Source organism: Gavia stellata, chromosome 10 (assembly GCF_030936135.1).
Source record: "Gavia stellata isolate bGavSte3 chromosome 10, bGavSte3.hap2, whole genome shotgun sequence".
Taxonomy (NCBI): domain Eukaryota; kingdom Metazoa; phylum Chordata; class Aves; order Gaviiformes; family Gaviidae; genus Gavia; species Gavia stellata.
Window position 1 is genome coordinate 907775 of NC_082603.1, and position 14431 is coordinate 922205.

Consider the following 14431-nt stretch of genomic DNA (forward strand, 5'->3'; position numbering starts at 1 on the left):
GCATCTCCTTGGTCACACTAGACTGACTGTTAACTTGTGATTCATCATTGTATGCAAATATCTGTGCTCATATAGCTCACCTACTGGAAAGGATATAGTTAAAGTGTGGAATGACCACAGAAACCACGTGGAAATATTTTGGGTTTGCTAGAAATAGTTTGTATTTCTGTCTAATGGGAAGTCTCCAGGTCACCGAAGACACAAATTCTTGAGAAGCAACAGACAGCGTTCATAAATTCTTGTAAAAACCTGTTGGATTCATAAATCTTGCGTGACTGAAAACTGCAGCTGATATCAATGGGAAATGTACTCTGAAGCGCTAAAAATGCAGCTGCCCTTTAGAACACATGGTGAAGAAGGAATAAACATTGCAAACAGGCCCCAGTGTTAATGTCTCCAACTGAAATAATCACAATAATATTATCTCACAAGGATGTCCTGTGAAAGAAGCATTCATATTACTGCCTTAGATAAGGCAGGGAAGACATTAATTTTACGGTGTTCAGAGTAACACTGTAAAGGACTAAAGTAAATAAGTCATGGTTCAGAGGCTAAGTAATTAAATTAAAGCAAAATATAAAATACCTGTTGCACTGGACCCCAGAGTTTTGAGATTGTCATGATAATCTCAGGGATAACCCATAACTGTCCCTGAAGTTACTCAACATCTTGGCCCATGCAGCTTTGGCATTTTACACCTACAAAGTCCTTCAAAGCCTATCTGTATGTGCAAGCTTGTCCCTAAACAATTTCTGTAAACCCAGTCAAAGATATGAATGGAAAAACCATAGGTCAGTATGAAGGATTGGTTCTTTAATGTTTACACTGCAATCATACCTGAAAAATACTTCTACTCCACACCAGTTCTTAGTATAATTTCAGTGATTTCTTCAGAAATTAAATCAGATGAAGCCATCGTCTGTGAGGACTACTAAACTTTTGTGAGAACACATTGAAACTGTTTCCAGTATTTATAAACATTACCGACTTCTCAGAAGATTTAGAAACAAAAGAAAAAAATCAGTCAGCTTTGAAAAAAAAAAAAAAAAAATCCTAATAGTATCTTTGCCTGTTGGCCAATACAGACCCCTTTAATTTTCTGATTGCCACCATCTCTACAAATAGGTGAATTCCATAGTAACTCCAGATTTTGATCTATATGTGTCTGTTCAGTTTTTGGAGATTTAAGGAGAGAGCTGCTTATATACATTTTGAACTTTACTTTTTGGATCCAAAGATCCAAAGAAAAATGTCACAACATGCCATTCCTTCCTTCCAGAACAAACTTTAGGAAAATACAATCTTAAAATTCTTCTGTCTAAAGAGAAAAAATTCAGCAGTATCAGACAACCACCATTCCCTTCCATTTTAGAAGAATTCTCAATTCCAGAGCAACCATGACATTTTTTGGTCACTCTTTTTCCCCTATTTTTGGGTAAACCGGTAATCTGATTTTGGGATTTAATCTGTTTGACCACTGCCTTCATGTGAATGGAATCCTAATAGATCCAGAAAAAGTCACTGCTATGGAAATCCAAGAGGGAATAGTTACAGATCAAAATAACTTACTATTTTAACTGTGGCTACTTGATATGTCTGAAACCATCGTCATCAGTGGAAGTATCATTGACAATTCTGTCCAAGATATATATAATTTATCTTAAAGGAATCAAGCTTTTTCTAAAGAGTCACAGAAGGACAGAGGGAATTTCTCATGGGCAAAACTACCCAAAGCAACAAATACACAATTTTAGAGGCAAGTGAGTTAAGATATCAAGGTTAGCTGTTTATTGGGATAAACACACAGAGCTAAAAAGCAGTATTTGTAGCAGTTTGACTTTCCTGCAGATTTCCCTGCAGAAGACCTACCTTCTAGGCAAAGAGGCACTAGCTCACAAGGTCAAGCATTGAAGCCCATCAGTTCTAACTGTTCAGGATTTTAGACCATCCACACATGTCCCTGCATCTCCATGTTTAGATGTCTCTGGGCACTCTTGGAGTCTGCAGGTATGGGGGGGTGGGGGTGGGGGGCATTAGCAGCTCCTCCAGGGTCTCCCTCAGAGGATTGCTTCAGGTGTGGTTTATATGGTTGAGTGCTATAAAGACTAGAGGGTCTATTCCTGCTTGTTCATAAGACACTGGTTAATAGTTACTAGGGTGTTCAGACTGATGAAAACTTCGTTGCTGGGTTAACATAGCAGGTTATCGCATGTTCACTTACTTATGCTACCAGGCTTAAGGTCTCCTACAGTTCATATATTCTTAAGGGAATACAAGAAACAAACATAATACAACAATAATATTAGATTTATGATAATATGATAATGCTGGAGCATTAAAGATGCATATTGCCACCCCAGCTGTTGCTTGGCACGCCTTAGACTTACGGGGTTAGCTACCTCAAGCTAACCTATAGTTATCTAGGCTAATAAAGCATTGCACTGCGTATTGTAGCATGTTCTGGGATAGATGTGTCTGCAGCTTCCTTGCGATCAGAGTGGCACTGGACATGGCTCTGATTTCCTGCAGAGCCTGAGTTCCTGCAGAACTGAGTCCAAAACAATGTGTTAGGAAGTGGTGGAAGATGCTGATGCTTTCAGGGCACTCACATGGTGACACCAATATGTATGATCTGCCTGTCCAAGTATTAGCCAGGGAAAGCACCACACATTCCCCAACCCTTCTGAACACAAAAGCACATTTGACTCATGTAGTAAGGTCAGAACAACACCCATGGTTCATTGTCTGGATTTAGGCTGCAGTGATCAAGGGCAAGGCTGCCAGTAGGGACCCCCAAATAGTTCTGTGCATTATCCGCATGCCTTATTATCCCTTTTTCTGGTTTTTTGTCCCTTTGTTTTGCTGCCCTTGTACCTCACTTTCTCTGTCCCAGTCTTCTCTCAAATAAGCAACCTGAACCTAACTACTTTTACCCAGTTGTTCTGAATTTTGCTACATCTGTATCAAAATTTGATACTTTGCTACGTTTTTCTAGATAAAAGCAAGTAGTTTTGCTTAAAATATGCATACATATATGTACATAAATAACTAAATAAAAATTTTCTCCCCTCTTCCTCTATCTTCCAAGAATGTCTTCCCAATGAAAAATGAAAGTCAGGCTGTCAAAATTGCATCATCTGGCAACAGTATGTTGGCTGCATGCCCAGATGGAAGCTGTGTACCACATGTGCAGAGTATCAACACTATGGCTTAATAAATATAAGTACTTATATTTTGTCCTTTGAAAAGTCCCTCTTCCACAATTGAACTATTCTATAGACAACTCCAGATACAGTATAGATAGAGTATAACATTCTTGAACAAAGAACTAGAATTACAAGAAAATATTTAAAGTGAAAAACACCGTTGATTAGTAAACTCAGGTGTCTGATTTTCCTGTGAGAGAATTCATATAGCTGGATCCCCCACATTGTCCTAGTGCATAGCTGTAACCGTAAGACTGCTGAAGACAGGATCTTAAATACTGATATAAATCAGAAATTATCTTTAAGCATTCATTTGGTTTCATATCATATTCCTAGAAAATATTGAGTATTTTTGCATTGAAAAGGTATTTTAAGTCACTCAAATCAATACAAGCTCTTTACTGAGATAATAGAGTTTGCAAAATAAATTGTCCTGCATGATTGATTTTTAAGAATCTGCTTTTGTAATAAAGGGCTTTTAATTCTCCTTACATCCAAAGCAGGTGTCAAAGCACTTCTTGAACAAATGGTATCCCAAGTGCTCTCAAGTATATAGCCAACAGTAAAAAAGTTACCAAATAAGGAAAATATTAACTAAAGTTTCCTAATGAATTTGGCTATGACTGTTGAATTTCAAATTCCTTTTGTTATTTGGAAGTATCTTTCATTAACCAAGCTTATACAACATCATGTGCCATGAAATCATAATGTATTTTACAATGACACTGGTATCCACTTATGACTCAATGTAACATCTGTATGTTGTTGCTAAGAAGAGGGACTAAAAGCAGTCTCATCAAATGGACAGACAGTTTTTGACCAAACAAACAAGTATTACTATTACTGTGTATGCTGCTTCCTGTAGACAACGGTGAAGAAACAGAGAGATGAAGTTCTGCTCAGTATGTGTCTTTCTCAAGGTGTCTATGACTATTCTTTAAAAAATATATATGAGAGGCTCTGACCATTCCATATTTCAGTTTAAAATATTTTTTTACACAATGAGTCATTGTGTTTTCTCTAAGCTATGTTTATACCATTTCTTCCTTTGTTAGTCCCCTTAATCTAATCTACGTAATCTAGACTGAAAAATACATGTCATCCTGTTTGCATATGAGGAGGGGGAAAAAAAAAAGAAAACACTCAAAACTGAATGCATTGAACTGTTACATGTCACAGAAAAAGCAAGTGGGTAGAGCTGCCTGGATCATTCAAGCTATGCTATGCCTGACTAAGGCAAAACTCTTAGTTACTTCTTTTTAAGCTTACTCTCTGAGAAAAATCTTATAATGTGTCCAGATAGATAGGATTCTGTCAGGTTTTAGAGTTACATGGCGGAGAAATAATTCTGGCAGGTGCAATCTCTCAATCTCTATTCAAAATTAAAGATAAAAAGAAAATAATCTTTCATCATTTGGGTTTCTGAAGTCAATTTGTTGCAGATAAGAAACACTTCTTATGTCCACATCTCAAAAATAAACATTTACTTACCCTTAGAGAAGGCTCCCTTTTAATTTTCTTCAGAAACTAAAGTACAATGGTTGCCATTTTGTCTAACAAATATAATAAACCAGGCTGTTCTAGGAGTAAAAGTCTGACATTACAGTATGACCTTGGTAGCCACACTGTGATGAGAGCTCTTACATTTCACACCCTCTCTGAGTTATATATCAAGCTGCCCTGCGGAAAGGACCTGGGGGTGCTGGTTGACAGCCGGCTGAATATGAGCCAGCAGTGTGCCCAGGTGGCCAAGAAGGCCAACGGCATCCTGGCTTGTATCAGAAACAGTGTGGCCAGCAGGAGTAGGGAGGTGATCATGCCTCTGTACTCGGCTCTGGTGAGGCCGCCCCTTGAATGCTGTGTTGAGTTTTGGGCCCCTCACTACAAGAAAGACATTGAGGTGCTGGAGCGTGTCCAGAGAAGGGCGACGAAGCTGGTGAGGGGTCTGGAGCACAAGTCTGATGAGGAGCGGCTGAGGGAGCTGGGGTTGTTCAGTCTGGAGAAGAGGAGGCTGAGGGGAGACCTTATTGCTTTCTATGGCTACCTGAAAGGGGGTTGCAGAGAGGTGGGTGCTGGTCTCTTCTCCCAAGTGATGAGCGACAGGACAAGAGGAAATGGCCTCAAGTTGCACCAGGGGAGGTTTAGATTGGATATTAGGAAAAATTTCTTCACTGACAGGATAATCAAGCATTGGAAGAGGCTGCCCAGGGAGGTGGTGGAGTCACCATCCCTGGAGGTATTTAAAAGATGTATGGATGAAGCACTTAGGGTTGTGGTTTAGTGATGTACTTGGCAGTGTTAGGTTTACAGTTGGTCTTGATGATATTACAGGTCTTTTCCAACATAAATGATTCTATGATTCTTTGTGTATTTAGAAGAGAAGGGGCACACGATAAACTTAGAGTGGAAAGCAACATAAGCTACAAGAGAAGCCCCAACAGAAGAAATAAATTCTGTAGCTGGAGCACTGCCTTTACACTTCCACTTGTTTAGATGGACAGGATGCAGGACTCGGATGATCCCTGCATGTCCCAGGATGTCCTTAAGGAAAGAAATTGAGAGAATGCCTAGTTGTCCACATTTTGTCCTCTCCTCTTAACAGGCAGTCCCTGTTCTTCACTCTCCCCAGAGGGTATTATCCTAGACCCTAGATATGCAAGCTTTAAAAAACATCACTGGCCTAGAAGAAAAAAAATGCCTGTTTTTCCAAGCCTAATGATGTTACCGTATGGATCCCTACACTGACAAGAAATGATCAAATCATTAGTAAGAAGAGAGGAAAGGGGAAAGATGATACCATGATTGTGAGAGGAGGTGGCATAACAATTAGAAACATTTTTTTATAGAGACCTTTACTGCCAAAACTGTATGAAAGAATTGAGTTTCTTTTTTTTGTTTTTTCTTCAGTCAGCAGTTTAGTTGTATCATCTTTCATTGTTTTTTCGACTACACAAGAAATGTGATAAATTTTCTCTAGTAAAGTTGCTGACCAATTATGGGGTTCAAATCCTCCAAAGTCAAAGAGATTGTGTAATCTTTATTATCAATGTCCTGATTTATGAGCCTATTTCTAAGGATAAATGGGGAATCAATATTCATCCTTCATCTATAACAGCATGTGCTGGTTTTGGCTGGGGTAGGGTTAATTTTTTTCATAGTAGCTAGTATGGGGCTGTGTTTTGGATTTGTGCTGGAAACAGTGTTGATAACACAGGGACATTCTAGTTACTGCTGAGCAGTGCTTACACAGAGTCAAGGCCTTTTCTGCTTCTCACACCACTCCACCAGCGAGTAGGCTGGGGGTGTGCAAGAAGCTGGGAGGGGACACAGCTGGGACAGCTGACCAAAGGGATATTCCATACCATATGATGTCATGCACAGCAATAAAATCTGGGGGAAGAAGGAGGAAGGCAGGGACGTTGGGAGTGATAACGTTTGTCGTCCCAAGTAACTGTTACATGTGATGGAGCCCTGTGTTCCAGGAGATGGCTGAACACTCGCCTGCCACCACGAAGTAGTGAATGAATTCCTTTTTTTTGCTTTGCTTGCATGTGCGGCTTTTGCTTTACCTATTAAATTGTCTTAAATTTAATTAAATCTCAAGTGGTGCTTAGTTGCCAGCTGGGGTTAAACCACAACACAGCAATACTGCCCTACTCTTTCACACAGGTGTTAATGTTTCCTTAGTTCTCTCAAGTAGGAAATATTCCTTACTAAAAATAATGGTCACATATGATGGTTAGAAACCTAATCATTCATACATCCCCATGCTGTATGTGATACATATTTTCTTTAGGAATTCATACTCTGCTGCAGAAGCTAGATCTTCTAAAATATAGTATTTGTTAGTCCCCTTCTGTTTTTACAGAATTTTTACAAATGACCTCAATGTCAACTTGATATATTTTATTCTAACTGAACATCATCAGATTGTTAAAAATTCATCAAGTGATTTAAGTGTGTTTTGATGGGAATTCATGTCAGGTCTCTGTTGTTCATAAATCATAATCACAGAATGAAACAGGTCTATGTAGATGTCTAGTCCATCTCCTCCTGCTCAAAGCACAGACAACTTGTACAGGTTGCTCAGGACTGTATCCAGTAAGGTTTTGAATATCTCCGAGAATGGTGAATCCACAACCTCTCTGAGACACTTCTTCCAAGGTTCAATTCCTCTTGACAATAAAACAGGTTTTTCTTATGTTTAAACAGAGTTTCCTGTGTTTCAGTCTGTGCCCGTTGGGTCTTGTCCCACTTCACCCCCATCAGTACTTAAACACATTGATAAAATCCCCCTGAACCTTCTCTTACCTAGGATGAACAATCCCAGCTCTGTCAGCCTTTCTGCATATGGAAGATGTTCCAGTCCCTTAATCATCTTCACAGCCCTTCACTAGACTCTCTCCAGTAGCTCCATATCGCTTTTGTACTGAGGAGTACAGACCTGGACACAACACTCCAGATGTGCTCTCACCAGTGAGAAATAGAGAGGAAGAAATATTCTTCCTAGTACAGCCCAGGATGCTGTTGACCTTATTTAACACACGGGTACCCTTATTAGTGCTCATGTTCAACTTGCTGTCCACCCAAGTATTTCTCTGACAAGCTGCTTTCCAAGCTGGTCAGACCCCGGTGTGTACTGGTGCATGGATTATTCCTCCCCTGACGCAGGACTTTCCCTCTGTGGAACTTCATGAAATCATGTCTGTCCATTTCTCTGGCTTGTTGAAGTCTCCTAGGCTGGCAGCACAGCCATCTGGTGTATCCACCATTCCTCCCAGTTCTGTATTCTCTGCAAACATGCTGAGGGTGAACTCTGCCCACTCATTCAGGTCATTAATGAAGATGCTACGCAGTATTGGACCCATTATCAACTCCTAGGGTATACTGCTGTTGTCTGGCCCCCATCTGGCTTTTTTGGTACTGGTCACAAGTCTTTGAGACCACCTCACTGTCTGCTTATCTAGCCTGTAATTAAACAAGTCATCTATGAGCGTGTTACAGGAACAGCGTCAAAAACCTTACTAATGTTAAAAATAATGCAACAAAAATACCCCAAACAAACCACCAAAAAAAATCTGCTGCCCTCCCCTTGTTCACTGAGTGAGACATTTTGTTGTAGAAGGATATCAGGATTTTCAGACATGACTTAATCTTCCTAAATCCATGCTTACTACTCCCAATCACATTCTTGTCTTTCATATCTTTGGAAATGGTTTGTAGGAAGATTTGCTCCATCATCTTCCCAGGCATTGAGAAGAGGCTAACAGGTCTGTAGTTCTCAGGATCTTTCTTGAAGATAGGAGTGACATTTTCTTTCTTTCAGTCCTCAGGAACCCCTCATCACTATAACCTTTCAAAGATTATTGACAGTGGCCTCACGACATTGGCCAGCACTGTCAGCACTTGTGGGAACATCTTATCAGGTCCTATGGACTTGTCAGATTTGTTTAAATGCTCCCCAACCTATCTTCCTTCACCAAGGCTGAGTCTTTCTGGCTCCATACTTTCCCTCTGGTCTCAGAAGTCTGGGATTCCTGAAGGCTGCTCTCACCAATTAAGACTGAAGCAAAAAAGGCATTGAATACCGTTGTCTTTTCCATATTATCACCAGGGGCCCTGCCCCATTCAGCAGTGGGTCCAGATTTTCTCTTGTCTTTCTTTTGCTGCTGACATACTTGTAGAAACCTTCCTTGTTGCCCTTTACATCCTTCATCACATTCAACTGCAGGTGAGCTTTGCCTTTCTTAACCCCATCACTGTGTGCTTGGCCAGAGTCTCTATATTCTTCCTGGTTACCTGACACTGCTTCCACTTCTTGTATGTTGCCTTTTGTATTGGGTTTACGTGGCAGTGCTTTGGTAGCAGGGGGGGCTACAGGGGTGGCTTCTGCGAGAAGCTGCTAGAAGCTTCTCCTATGTCTGATAGAGCCAATGCCAGCCGACTCCAAGACGGATCTGCCACTGGCTAAGGCTGAGCTAATCAGCAACAGTGGTAGCGCCTCTGTGATAATATATTTAAGAAGGGAGGAAAAAACGGGAAGGGGCAGCCGGAGAAGAGAGGAGTGAGAATATGTGAGAGAAAACAACTCTGCAGACACCAAGGTCAGTGAAGAAGGAGGGGGAGGAGGAGCTCCAGGCGCCGGAGCAGAGATTCCCCTGCAGCCCATGGTGAAGACCATGGTGAGGCAGGCTGTCCCCCTGCAGCCCATGGAGGTCCACGGTGGAGCAGATATCCACCTGCAGCCCATGGAGGACCCCACGCTGGAGCAGGTGGATGTCCGAAGGAGGCTGTGATCCTGTGGGAAGCCCATGCTGGAGCAAGCTCCTGGCAGGACCTGTGGAGCCGTGGAGAGAGGAGCCCACGCTGGAGCAGGTTTGCTGGCAGGACTTGTCACCCTGTGGGGGACCCACGCTGGAGCAGTCTGTTCCTGAAGGACTGCACCCCGTGGAACGGACCCATGCTGGAGCAGTTCGTGAAGAACTGCAGCCCGTGGGAAGAACCCACGTTGGAGAAGTTCGTGGAGAACTGTCTCCTGTGGGAGGGACACCACGCTGGAGCAGGGGAAGAGTGTGAGGAGGAGGGAGCGGCAGAAACAACGTGTGATGAACTGACCGCAACCCCCATTCCCCGTCCCCCTGCGCCGCTCGGGCGGGGGAAGAGGTTCGGGAGTGAAGTTGAGCCCGGGAAGAAGGGAGGGGTGGGGGGAAGGTGTTGTTTTTTTAAGATTTGGTTTTACTTCTCATTATCCTACTCTGATTTTGATTGGTAATAAATTAAACTAATTTCCCCAAGTTAAGTCTGTTTTGCCCATGATGGTAATTGGTGAGTGATCTCCCTATGTCCTTATCTCGACCTACGAGCCTTTTCCTCATATTTTCTCTCTCCTGTCCAGCTGAGGAAGGGGAGTGAGTGAGCAGCTGTGTGGTGATTAGTCCGGCTGGGCTTAAACCATGACACCTTTTTATGTTTGAGTTTTGTGAGGAGTTCATTGTTTATCCATGTATACCTCCTGCCACCTTTGCTTGATTTCCTGTTCATCAGGATGGACTATTTTTGAGCTTGGAGGTACTGATTTTTGAAAATCAACCAGCTTATTTGGGCCCCTCGTCTCTGGACGAACATAGCATATATGATTCCTCCAAGCAGATACCTTAGTCTGGTCCCTAAATTCCAGTGGTGTGATCCTGCTTTTTGTTTTTTCACTCTTCTTAGGATCCTCATAATCACTGAAGCCAGGGTTTCCCCCTGGATGAACTTCACATCCCTGACCAGTTCTTCATTTTCTGTAAGTATAAGTGTCTCCCCTCATCGGCTCCTTAATTATCTGTGTCAGGAAGTTATCATCAATAAATGTTCTGGATTGTTCATGCTCTGATGTGTTGTCCCTTCAGCAGTTATCGGGGTGTTTGAAATCCTCTGCCTATAGACCAGGGCCTATAAACATGAGTCTTCTTCCACATGTCTAATAGCCTCATATACTTCTTTCTGATCAGGTTGGTCTGCACTCTTATCCCATAAGCTCTCAGCAGGCTCGTCATCCATCCCAAGGCAGAGCTCCATGTGTTTCCACTGCTCCCTAACATCAAGGGCAAGCTCTCCCTGCCATTGTTTTCCCAGCCTGTCCTTCTAGAAAGCCTGTATCAATCAGTCATAGCACATCAGCTATGTGAGATACCCCACCACTCTGTGGTGGGGCTTTGTGATTCCAAAGAGATAATAGGCCTGTAACTGCACACAGACCTCAAATGCCTCCTGTTTGCCATGCTGCATGAATTAGTGTACAGCACTTCAGAGAAATGTCCAACCATTCTGATTTCCCCATAATGCTGTCCTGTAAGCACTTTCTTACTTATGTGCGTACACTCAATGTGGTCTTTTTAGTCCTGTTTTGTTGTTTACAAGGTCCCTCTTATTTACATCATAACACTTTGCTTTGCCAAACCAGGTGGCCAAAATCTCATTCAATTGTGGGTCACTGTGTACCTCTTGCACCCTTCCTAGTTTAAAGGTCTGCTTACCAGCTTGTCCAGCCTTTTGGCAGAGATGCTTTCGCCTCACTTGGTCATGTGGGTCCCAACTCTTCCTAGTAATTCTTAATACTCTGAGATAGTCCCATGGTTATAGAAACCAATATAATCTGTACAAACAATTTTTTACGTGCAGGATCTGTCCAGTCATCCTCAAGCCTTATCCCCTCAGCAGCACAATCAAGGAGTACACCACCTGGCCCTTGAACATTGCCCACAGAGCCAAGCAGTCACACTTGATACTTTCCAGGTCTCCTTTGGCAGTTTCATTGGTGCCCATGCAGAAGAGCAGCAAGGGTAATAGTCAAAAGGCCAGACAAGTCTTGGCTGCCTCTCCCCAAGGTCTTGGAACTAAGCTCCCAGCAAGCAGCAAATCTCCCTAGACAGAAGGGATCTAACAGGTCAGATCAGCAAATGTGGACCTCTGGCCCCCGCCAGCAAGGAATTGCCCATTGCTATCACTCACTGGCTCCTCCTCGCACTCCTGTGTGCTTCATTTAACAGAGCTGCCAGCCCCTCATCTGCTACAGGTGCACTGAATGTGCTCTGCAAGTAGAGCAGAAAACTTCTTACTTTGTTGGAAGTCACAAGCTTCAAGCCTTCACCATCGTGGGACTCTCAGTTTCCCATCCTGATTATCACAAACGGTGCTTGCCCCTACTTTGGTACAGTTGGGTTATTGAAGCTGAAGGGTCTTGGAGAAGTTCCAGTCAATCTCTTTTTCATCATCTCTGATGCTGCATAGTGTGTTGACCTCCTCCCACAGCTCACAGAATCACAGAATCACAGAATCACTAAGGTTGGAAAAGACCTGTAAGATCATCAAGTCCAACCATAAAAAAACCCCAAAACAAAACAAAACAAAACAAAAAAAAAACAAACAAAAAAACCCAAACCACCCACAAACCACAAAACACACCACAACCCACACCAAAACAACCCACCCAGAGCACACAGCACCATGCCCATCAAGCCACATCCCACAATGCCATATCTACGCGCTCCTTGAATACCTCCAGGGAGGGTGACTCCACTACCTCCCTGGGCAGCCTGTTCCAGTGTTTCACCACTCTCTCAGTAAAGAACTTTTTCCTAATATCCAGTCTGAATCTCCCCTGGTGCAACTTGAGGCCATTTCCTCTCGTTCTATCACTAGTCACTTGGGAGAAGAGACCAACACGCACCTCTCTGCAACCCCCTTTCAGGTAGTTGTAGAGAGTGATGAGGTCTCCCCTCAGCCTCCTCTTCTCCAGACTGAACAACCCCAGCTCCCTCAGCTGCTCCTCATAAGACTTGTGTTCCAGACCCCTCACCAGCTTCGTCACCCTTCTCTGGACACGCTCCAGCACCTCAATGTCCTTCTTGTAGTGAGGGGCCCAAAACTGAACACAGTATTCGAGCTCCTTCACTTGGCAACAGAGATCCTCTGCCAGCAGCCACCTCCTGCAAAGAGACCATCTCTTCCTGTCCCAGCACCCCCAAGAGACCCCAGACACTCAGTCCCTGCAGCCCCAGACCTGGAAAGCTTTATCCTCCTTCAGGAGCTCAGTCTAAAATGAGGCCTCTGCTATGCCAGGGGTAGTTGCTCCACTGGGTGCTGAGGTTTGTTCCCTATAGTGCATCACCACTATTGCAAAGCACACAAACACTGTCCTCAACATAGTTTCTGAACCCCTCCTGTACCTGTTTATGGGAAAACTGCTAATATATAGATATAACATAACATATAAATAAAGTTGTTAGCATAAGAAAGATATCATTGCATTATGGTTTTTTCTTTAAAATGTTTTCTAGGGTCATCTGCACACAGTCCTGGTCAACTGGGTCTAGGGAACCCTGCTTGGGCAGAGCGGTTGGAACAGATGAGCTCTTGGAAAACCACTTTGCTGTCAAAGCGGTAAGAAACCAAGCTGACTGTTTGTTAAGCCCATTATTTCTGTTATTTCATGAAAATCCATCTTTCTCTGGAGGGATGACACTTCTGAAAACTATTCTGACCTTAAATAGCGCAACAGTGACAAAAATTCACCATTTGAAACTGCTTTGGCAGTGGAGAATCTAATAATTAATGATAGCATTGTACATGGCTAAAGATAACCCACAGAGAGCCTGTGTTTTTAGAATATATTTATCTTCAGAACCCTTGAAACTTCTTTACATTTTGTTTAGATTGAAACAGAGACTGATTAATCAAAGGCAATCCAGAAATGGCAAACTGAACACCAAGCTATGCTACAATCTTTATGACTGATCTTGTAATCTATCCCTACAATGTTATAGTCAAAATCTTACTAGGGAAAAGAAATATCATATAGGTAGACTTAAAATTTTTTCATCGAGCCCATTAATATATTAAAATCTAATAGTCAGAATTATTTACCTAAGACAGAAAAGATTCAGTAATAAAATATTAACATTATTATACAAATCACCCTAAAATTTCTCTCTTCTATATGGTGTTATGTTCATGCTTCCAACATCCCACGGGATCATAAGGTTGAGTTTGACTACTCTTCAAGCAAAATGGAGGTCAAGGTTTTATGAGAAGTCATCAATACTCAGAGTTTTTTTGAGGAAGCAGCATGGTGTACATGTTTTTTCCTCAGTCCACCTGGGGCTATTTTTAAGTTTTCTTAGAACTGTCTCCTTCTTTCTCATTGGTGATCAGCCGAAGTCTGAAAATTGCACGCTAACCTCCCCCAGCCTCATTTAACACAAAGGTCTATTGTTTGTTACAGAGTGACTTACTAGGTTTGTCAGACTCCTACCACATCTGGTATTCACAGAGCTAAAGCAAGTCAGACAATAAATACTTGACCACTGGACAACAGTGAAAACAAGTTAAATGATGCTGACAAGTCCCGAGTCCCTGCACTGTCAGATCAACAAATGTCAATGCACAGCCTGTTATCTACTACTTATGGCAAAAAAAAAATATTTACTGGGCTATGGAAATAAAGGGGCTTCCTTTTACTCTTGAAAGTAGATAGAATTATGCCTTCTCCACCCTTTTCCTTCAGCCATTTAGGGACAGATTATGATCAAGCCCTAACCTACTATGTGTTGTGTAGTCAAGAGATTACCAAATTGTCGTATCAAACTAGAAAAATCATAGGTCCATAATCTGGACTCATAAATTACTGAAAGCATCTATTTTTCAGACATGATTGCTTACTGACCACTAATCTGAAAGTC